This window comes from Nannospalax galili, unplaced genomic scaffold, assembly GCF_000622305.1.
Source record: "Nannospalax galili isolate Female #2095 unplaced genomic scaffold, S.galili_v1.0 scaffold131, whole genome shotgun sequence".
Lineage (NCBI taxonomy): Eukaryota > Metazoa > Chordata > Mammalia > Rodentia > Spalacidae > Nannospalax > Nannospalax galili.
The window spans coordinates 1,797,201-1,805,448 of NW_008332088.1; the positions used below are offsets into that span (position 1 = coordinate 1,797,201).

At 39.2% G+C, this 8,248-nt stretch overlaps 1 pseudogene across 1 annotated transcript; it reads left to right on the forward strand.

Moving 5' to 3' along the window:
• The first annotated feature begins 7,308 nt into the window (after positions 1 to 7,308).
• Positions 7,309 to 7,766, forward strand: LOC103729208 (annotated as a pseudogene). The gene has a single exon (XR_003848566.1). The product of XR_003848566.1 is annotated as a calmodulin-like (transcript).
• Positions 7,767 to 8,248: the final 482 nt, after the last annotated feature.

Here is an 8,248-nt window from a genome sequence, read left to right on the forward strand (position 1 = left end):
AAAATGAAGAAACAACAACAAAAAGAGCATTTCTCCTTACATTTAAAAAGTGTGATGGTGACATTTGTAACCAGTTAATCATAGGTGACTATTTGCTGGAGTATCCCCACAGGATATACTCTGGGCTCTGTTTACTCATAAAAAGCCTTATTTAAAATCCACATAAGGATCAGCAGCAAGCCTGGATTCTGTGAGCTGCTCTCCAGAGGTACTCATGTCTTAGAGCTAAAATGCCTTGGCATTCAAGTTGCAATAACATTACACACAACTCAGTCTTGATTTAAAATGTATACTTTTAAATTTTTATTTTATTTTACTTTATATATTCTGATTGAGCTTTTCAATTTCATCCAACAGTTCTTAATCAAATTTAGACCCCCCTCTCCCATTCATGCCTCCCCATCACCCCACTAAACCTAATGTATTCTGCCATACATGCTGAGTCCTATTCATTCAGGTGTTTGTACACAAATTCCTTCAGTGTAAATGTGATTGTATCTTCTTGACTAAATGTGCACTGCATATACGCAGGTCCCTGCAGAGTTCAGAAGAGGAAGTCAGATGTGAACTGCTCTATGTGGATGCTCAGAACAGAACTTGAGTCCTCTAAAAGAGTAACAAGTGCTTTAAACCTCTAAACCATTTCTCTAGCCCAAATGTACATTTCTTGATTTTCAAATTTCAAGGATTTAGGCTTTCCGTTCATACTGTGATCATTTCAATGTACATTTTGAGCCAGTAGTATTGCACCTTGGGTCAAGACATTAGCCACAAAGGCCTAAGATTCAATCTCTGAATCTGTATAATGGAGGGAGAGAACCAGTTCCCAGAAAATTGTCCTCTGAATTCCACGTGTGCACCAAGTTCTGAGTGTGCATACATGTACACAAAACAAATACATGTGAAATAATGGAAAAAGAACAGCTTTTTTTCTGGTGATTTTAAAGAAATATGTTATATTCAGTGGACAGATGTCTACCATGTTCATATACAGTCTTACAATTCAGCAGCCATAGGAGTTTGTCTGCAACTTTCTTTTCTAGGACCTTCTCTGATTCATAGACCTGTATCCTGTGTGAACACTGTGCATTGCAGACTTCTTTTTCTCCTCCTCCTCTTCCTTCTCCTCCTCCTCCTACCCCCCTCCTCTTCCTCCTTCTCCTTCTCTTCCTTTTCTTCTTGGTCTTTTTGAGACAGGATTTCCCTGGAGCCACAGCTGGCCTGTAACTCACTATGGAGACCAGGATAACCTCAATGTCACAGAGATATGCCCACTTCTGCCTCCCAAGTGTGGGCATTGAAGGCCTACATCACCACACCAAGGAGCCTGTTTCTTATGAATTGTGATTTACATTATCCACACAGGTATTTGTTCTCATGAAGTGTTATGGGTAAAGTTCAGAGAACTATTTAGATCTTTATAAAAGCTTTTATGTTTGTGTTTGTAACTTGGAAAATTCACCCAGTCTTCTTAGGCATTCATATTCTGATGTCAAGGTTTATTTTCATTTGCCTAAATTTCCAATGAACTCCTGGTTTTTGTGCTTGACAGGAATAGAGATATCTCATTATCTCTTAAGCCATAGATGTAAATTTCTTAAATTTCCTATAATCTATGAATAGTGGCAGTGGAGGTCAAGCTACCTAACGATTATGATCTTGAAGTTGGTTATGATCGGGCAGTGCGGGTGAAGAATAACTGACACCGTTACAGTCTTGACTTTGTTTGTTCTGCACCTGGTCCTATGCTGCGATCTAAAGGGATGATTTCTCGGATTTACCAGTTCTATGAATCTTCCAAATAATATGCAACATACATGGCTTCAACAATAAAACATAAAACGGTGTTTTAGAGATGGTATTTCAATATATGTTTGCAACAAATAATATTCCTAGTAAGAACCACTTATTAAACTCTTGAATGCAGCTGTTTTGAACAATTCTTCTGGAGGCTTTATGTTAATAATTGACACACAAATACTTTTTTTTAATACTGAAAACAATCATATAAATTTGGTTCATTTTAAGATAGATGAAATAAAGTTTAAAGGCACACAATTAACAAGTGGAAAATAAATTTTCACCCGCTGGTGTGTTTGACCTGAGCCCCTTAAATTCTTTCCCTAAAAGTCAATGAAATAAGTCAAAAATTTCAATGAACCCCATAATTTTCAAAGGATACACAGGAATTGCATGAGGCTGAATGCCCCTAGAGGACCATAGACCAACTTTACAAAGTAACTGGATTCTATTGAAAGAAACGCATGAATAAATATGTATGTGATATTCTTATTTTAGCAACAAATAAAATTTGCACTCAAAAAGAGCCTTTTATCATTGGACTGTGGTGGCCACTTTGCTACAGTAAGTTTAAATAAATGAGAAAATTTTGGATATAAATGTATGCATAAATTTATGTATACATTTTGGATATAAATGTATTCATAAGAATTAGGATAATTTGTGAAGAGCAAAATGCTTGTTTTTTTCACACAAGCAGGATTCCAACATGACATTTTCACATGTAGAGTACAGTGATCTTTGCTCATTACTGTCATCTCCACTAATGTCCCCATACCTTCTTCTCTCTTCTTATGACACCCTTCCTCCCCATATATAGCCTCTTTTCTCTCTCTCTTTTTCTCTCTCTGTTATATTTTAAATAATTTAAACATTTAAATAATTACAACAAAGTATATGATTACAACTATTTGTACTACTAAAATTCTATATATTCACAGAATATAATTTTATGTTGCTTAAAGAAGAAACACAATTTGGGAGGGAGCTACGTCTCAGTGGTTTAGAACACTGGCTGCTTTTTCAGAAGACCTTGGTTTGAATTCCCAGTACCTACATGGTGACTCATGACTTCCTGCAACTTCTTTTAGGGAAACTGACACCTTCTTCTGGCCTCCATGGCACCATGCCTGTGTACTCATGTACACAAATGCAGGCAAACACTCATGCACATAAAAATTTTTTTTTGATCTTTTGGAGACAGAGTGTCTCTGTAGTGTGATTTTCATCTATAATCACAAGATTGCAATACAATATAATAAACTACTTCAAAACAAGATTAGAATACAATAAAATACTTAAAAAAATATGACATTTACATTTTTTAGGCTATATAGGCATGTATAAGATCACCTCCGATGAAAAGTGTCAAGTTAATGGTAATTTCAGTTTTGTATGGCACATTGAGTAGTTTCTTACTATAATCTACATTAACAGCTGTCGCATAGGACTATCCTCTGATCAGAAGACAGATGCCTTCTTTCTATGCTTGGTTGCACCTGTTTGCCTAGGATCATCACAGTTAAACTTGTTGACTGTTGTGTTCTGCAAGAAAGGCAGGGTGGGGCAGGGAGAGTCAAGGACCCTCCCAATCAACCAGACAGCCTTAGTTGCATGAGGGGAAGGGCCTAATGTATATAAGCTGAGGAAGCTCTAGGGAGTCTCCCTCACCAATTTGTGATACTGCTGGGAAGTGACAATCCATGCCTGGATGGAGACTTTCCAGTGTGGCCTTAGGTGGGGAGCACCCACACTTCTGAAAGTAAACTCTCACCCACTGTTTTATAAGTAAGCCCAATAAACTCATCGGTTTTCCAGGCTGTAGTTTGGTGAAATCGTACCTTGGCCATCATTTGCGCCTCCCAGAAGAAATTCTAGCTACAACAGCAAATAATCTTATACTAAGCTCATTCACTACTATTTTGCTGGACCTAGAGAGCAGACTCAGAATGTAAGAGTGCTTCCTATGCATGTATGTGGCTCTGAGTTCAAATTCCAAGTCCCCACATAAAAACTTAGGCATGGCTGTGCATGCCCAGTGCCTGAACCCAGGTGCCATAGGGAGTGAGACAGGAGGGTCAATGGGACTTGCATGCTGTAGTCAGCCTAGTTCCAAGTTGTATGATTTACTCTGCTTCAAAGAGAACAAGGTTGTGAGCAAGACACCTCACATTCTCCTCTCGACATGCACACAGAAATAAACACACAATTAAGACATAGTATTTTGCTAATGACCTCTTATCATTTTGCTAAAATGTGCCATATAAAGGCCGGATGTTATGCATATAGTGTCATAGTGTCTAGTCTCTAAAAATATAAGAAATATTTAGAGAATCTTTTCCAGTACCCACATCTTGTATGGTGCAGCCTGCTTTCTTCTAACAGTTTCAGCATATTTCCAGTTTCACAATGAGATCTTTGATCCACTTGGAACTGTTTTTTTGTGTGGTGTGATAGATACCACTTAATTTCATTCTTCTACACCTGGACATCTAGTTTTTCCAGAACAATTTTTAAAGATGCTATCTTTCCTCAGGGTTGTATTCTTGGCATCTTTGTCAAATATCAGATTCTTTAATTTCATGCACTCATGTTTGGGTCTTTTATTTTATTCTATTGATCTACATACACATCTGTTTTGGTGTCCATACCATGCTGTTTTTATATGTACATCCCTGTAAAATAGCTTAAAATATGGTATGGTAATCCCTCAAGCAATATAATTTTTACTCAGAATTGCTTTGAATATCTTGTATACTTTATACTTCCATATGAATTTTATGATTTTTTTTATTTCTATGAATAATATCATGGGAATTTTGAAAGTGTTAGCGATGAATCTGTAGACTGCTTTCAGTTGGATAGTCATTTTCAGTGCTAAATCTACCAATCAGTGGTCAGAGTAGGCCTTTCCACCTCGTCGTGTCTCCCTCAATCTTTCTTCAGGGATTTAAAGTTTTCATTATAAGGTCTTTTGACTCCTTGATTAGGTTTATCCCTAAATAATTTTTTGAAACTATTGTGAATTGGAGTTTTTCCATGATCTCTTTCTTTCACTCAGCATGTTTATTATTTGCATGTAAAAAGGCTACTGATTTATGGAAGTTGAATACATTGCTGAAGGTGTTGGTCAGTTCTTGAAGTTTTCTACTGAAACTTTTGGGTTATGTTATATATAATAACATGTAGTTTCCAGATAAAGTAAATTCGACTTATTTTCCTATTAGTATCTTTTCCTTCTCTTGTCTTACTGCTCTAGCTAGGGTTTCAAGAACTATATTGAAAAAGAATGTGGATAGTGAACACTCCTGTTTACTTATTTTAATGGGAATACTTTAAGATTTTCTCCGTTTAGAATGATGTTGGCTGTGTGATTGTTTTATATAGCCTTACACTGAGATATGCTCCCTCCTGTCCTCTTCTCCTTAGGACTTTTATCATAAAAAAACATACTGGATTTTCTCAATGTCCTTTCCTGTGTCTATTGAGATGATCCTGTAGTTTCTATCTTTAAGTCCATTTATGTGATTTATTACATTTATTGACGTAGCATATTGCACCATCCTTGCATCACCAAACTAGATAGTGGTGGCTGTTCTTTTGGATATATGGTTGTATTTTGTTTTCCTCTTACTCCAGTTAGAATAGCAAAGATCAAAGAAACAACTGATAACAAATGCTGGCAAGGATGTTGGGAAATGAAAATCCTCATTCATTGCTGGTGGGATTGCAGACTGGTGCAGCTACTATATATGTCAAGGTGGAGAATACTCAGCACAACCAAAAGTAGATCTATCATTATCATCCAGCTATATTGCTCCTGTGCTATCCCAAGGATTCATACCCTATTATAGAGATACTTGCTTAACCATGTACATTGTCACTCTTTTCACAACAGATGGAAAATGGAAAAAAATCTAGGTATTCCTCAACTGGTGATTTGATCATACAAATGTCATACATCTGTACAATGGATTTCCATTCAGCTGTAAGGAAGAGTGAAATCGTGCAAGTTGCAAGTAAATGGATGGAACTGAAAACATCTTGAGTGAGGTAAACCAGATTCCCCCCATAACAAATGTTGCATGTTCTGTCTAATTTATAAATCCTATCTCCAAAAGCTTTAGATGTGAGCATATAACTTTAATTAACTGCAGAATCTATGAAGTGGAGAAGGAGCTCCAGAGAGGGGGATAATAGAACACAAGGACTAAGAAGGGGAAGGAGCTCTAGAGAGGGGGATAGAACACAAGTGATTAGAGGGGGAAATGGAAATGCAAGGGGAACTTTAAATGGGAGAGGGGAGGAGAGTAACACAGAGGGAAAGGGATAAAGAAGAGTTGATCACACTAAGGAATTTGAAAAAATAGGGAAACGTATTATTTTATAAGCTTCTTAAAATACATATATAATGCATATGTGTATGCATGTGTATAGCTGAAGGCTATGTAACAAAAATTTTAGTGCCTAGCACTTGAAATCTCCTTTTGAGTTGTTAGTCAGTGTAGTCCAAGAGACTCCAAAACAATATAATCTATTGCCAAAGCCCTTGGTAGTCTCTCACAACTTGAAAGTAAGACCATGTTGCCAAAGTCACCACATACTTTTGATATGGAACTTAGAAAAATGAGCTGGAATTGACCTGGAAGCTTCCTCCATGAGGGTTAGTTCTTATAGTACAGGAAGAGGCTACCCAAGCTGCTAAGGTGCAGTCAATTGTCCTGCCAGCTCTAAAGCCTACAAACCGCAACCACTCTTGCCCCAGCAAAATATGTTTATTGATGCATTAGGGGATATTTTATCTTGAGGGTAACCAACAGCTGTCTAATTAGACTTAAGGTGCACCTAATAGGAGAAGATTCATGCCTAGTACTGTAAACCTAGCCAACAATTATGGCTGGAGATGTCGTAGATTCTAGATGAGAAACTACTATTGCCATTTTATTAAACCAATGTTATTTCTTACTATAGTCTTAATGAATTTTCTTATATTCACAGATATGTGTGGCTCTCACCACTCATCAAAGAAAATTTTTGAAAAAGATGGAGACTTACCAAGTTCCACAGGTGATCAAAATGCAGGGAGTAAATCACCATGGGGTATCAAGAGCCAATTGATTCATCAGTAATGAGACCTCTACACCTAAGACTCAGGGAACATTCTGGAAGGGGGATGGAATAATCATAAGAGAGGATGAGGACACATGCTCCTATATAGATTATTCTAGAGGGAAGCTGCACCCATGAAGTCTTAACGATATGGCTTTTGTATCAGTCAGGGTTCTCTAAAGAAACAGAACTGGTAGAATGAATATATGTGTATAGGGATTTATCAGATTAGCTCACAGGACAGAGTCCGAGTAACTCAACAATGGCTGCACCACCCTGGAGAGGCTGAGAATCTGTAGCTGCTCAGAGTGTAAAGGCGTGGACTTGCCACAAAGCTCAAGCTGTTGCAGCTGCTGCAGGGGGGAGAGGAACTCGATCCCCCACTCCAGACACCCAGTGCCTCGCCATGGCTGACCAGCTGACTGAAGAGCAGATTGCAGAGTTCAAGGAAGCCTTCTCCCTCTTTGACAAGGGTGGAGACGGCACCATTATCACCAAGGAGTTGGGGACCATAATGAGGTCGCTGGGGCAGAACCCCACTGAGGCTGAGCTTCAGGACATGATCAGTGAGGTGGATGCTGATGGAAATGGGACCATTTACTTCCCAGAGTTCCTCACTACGATAGCCAGAAAGATGAAGGATACAGACAGTGAGCAGAAAATTCGAGAGGCTTTCCGTGTCTTCGACAAGGATGGGAATGGCTATATTAGTGCCGCTGAGCTGCGTCAAGTCATGACGAACCTGGGGGAGAAGCTGACCGATGAGGAAGTGGATGAGATGATCCAGAGAGGCTGACATCGACGGAGACGGCCAGGCCAATTATGAAGAGTTTGTACAGATGATGACTGTGAAGTGAAGCCCCGGGCAGCTGTCGATGCCCATTCTCCTGATCTCTTCTGTGCTGTCCTCTCTTCAACACTCACATGCATTCCCCGGTTCTAGCAAACACCAATTGATTGACCGAGAATCTGATAAAGCAACAAAAGATTTGTCCCTGTTCAGGCCCCAGTTGCTACTGTCCTCCCCCGAGCCAGCCAGAGGGGGACACAGGGTCCCTGCCAATATGGGGATGAAAGGCAGGGAGTCACGACACAGGCCAGGGAGTCAGGTAAAAGCAAGCAGAGGGCGAGCTGCTTCAGACTCGTTTATTCTGGGAAGCGTTTGGGGTTATAAGGGGTTGGCTACATCCTACATATCCTGCATCCTACATATCCTACATCCTACATATCCAGTGGCAGTCTTTCTCCAGGCAGATCATCTCTCAGCTGGTTGTCATTGCTAAGTGGGCTGGCCCAAAGCCCTTTCCCAATTCCTTGGCAGGAAGCCTGAGCTGGGTCC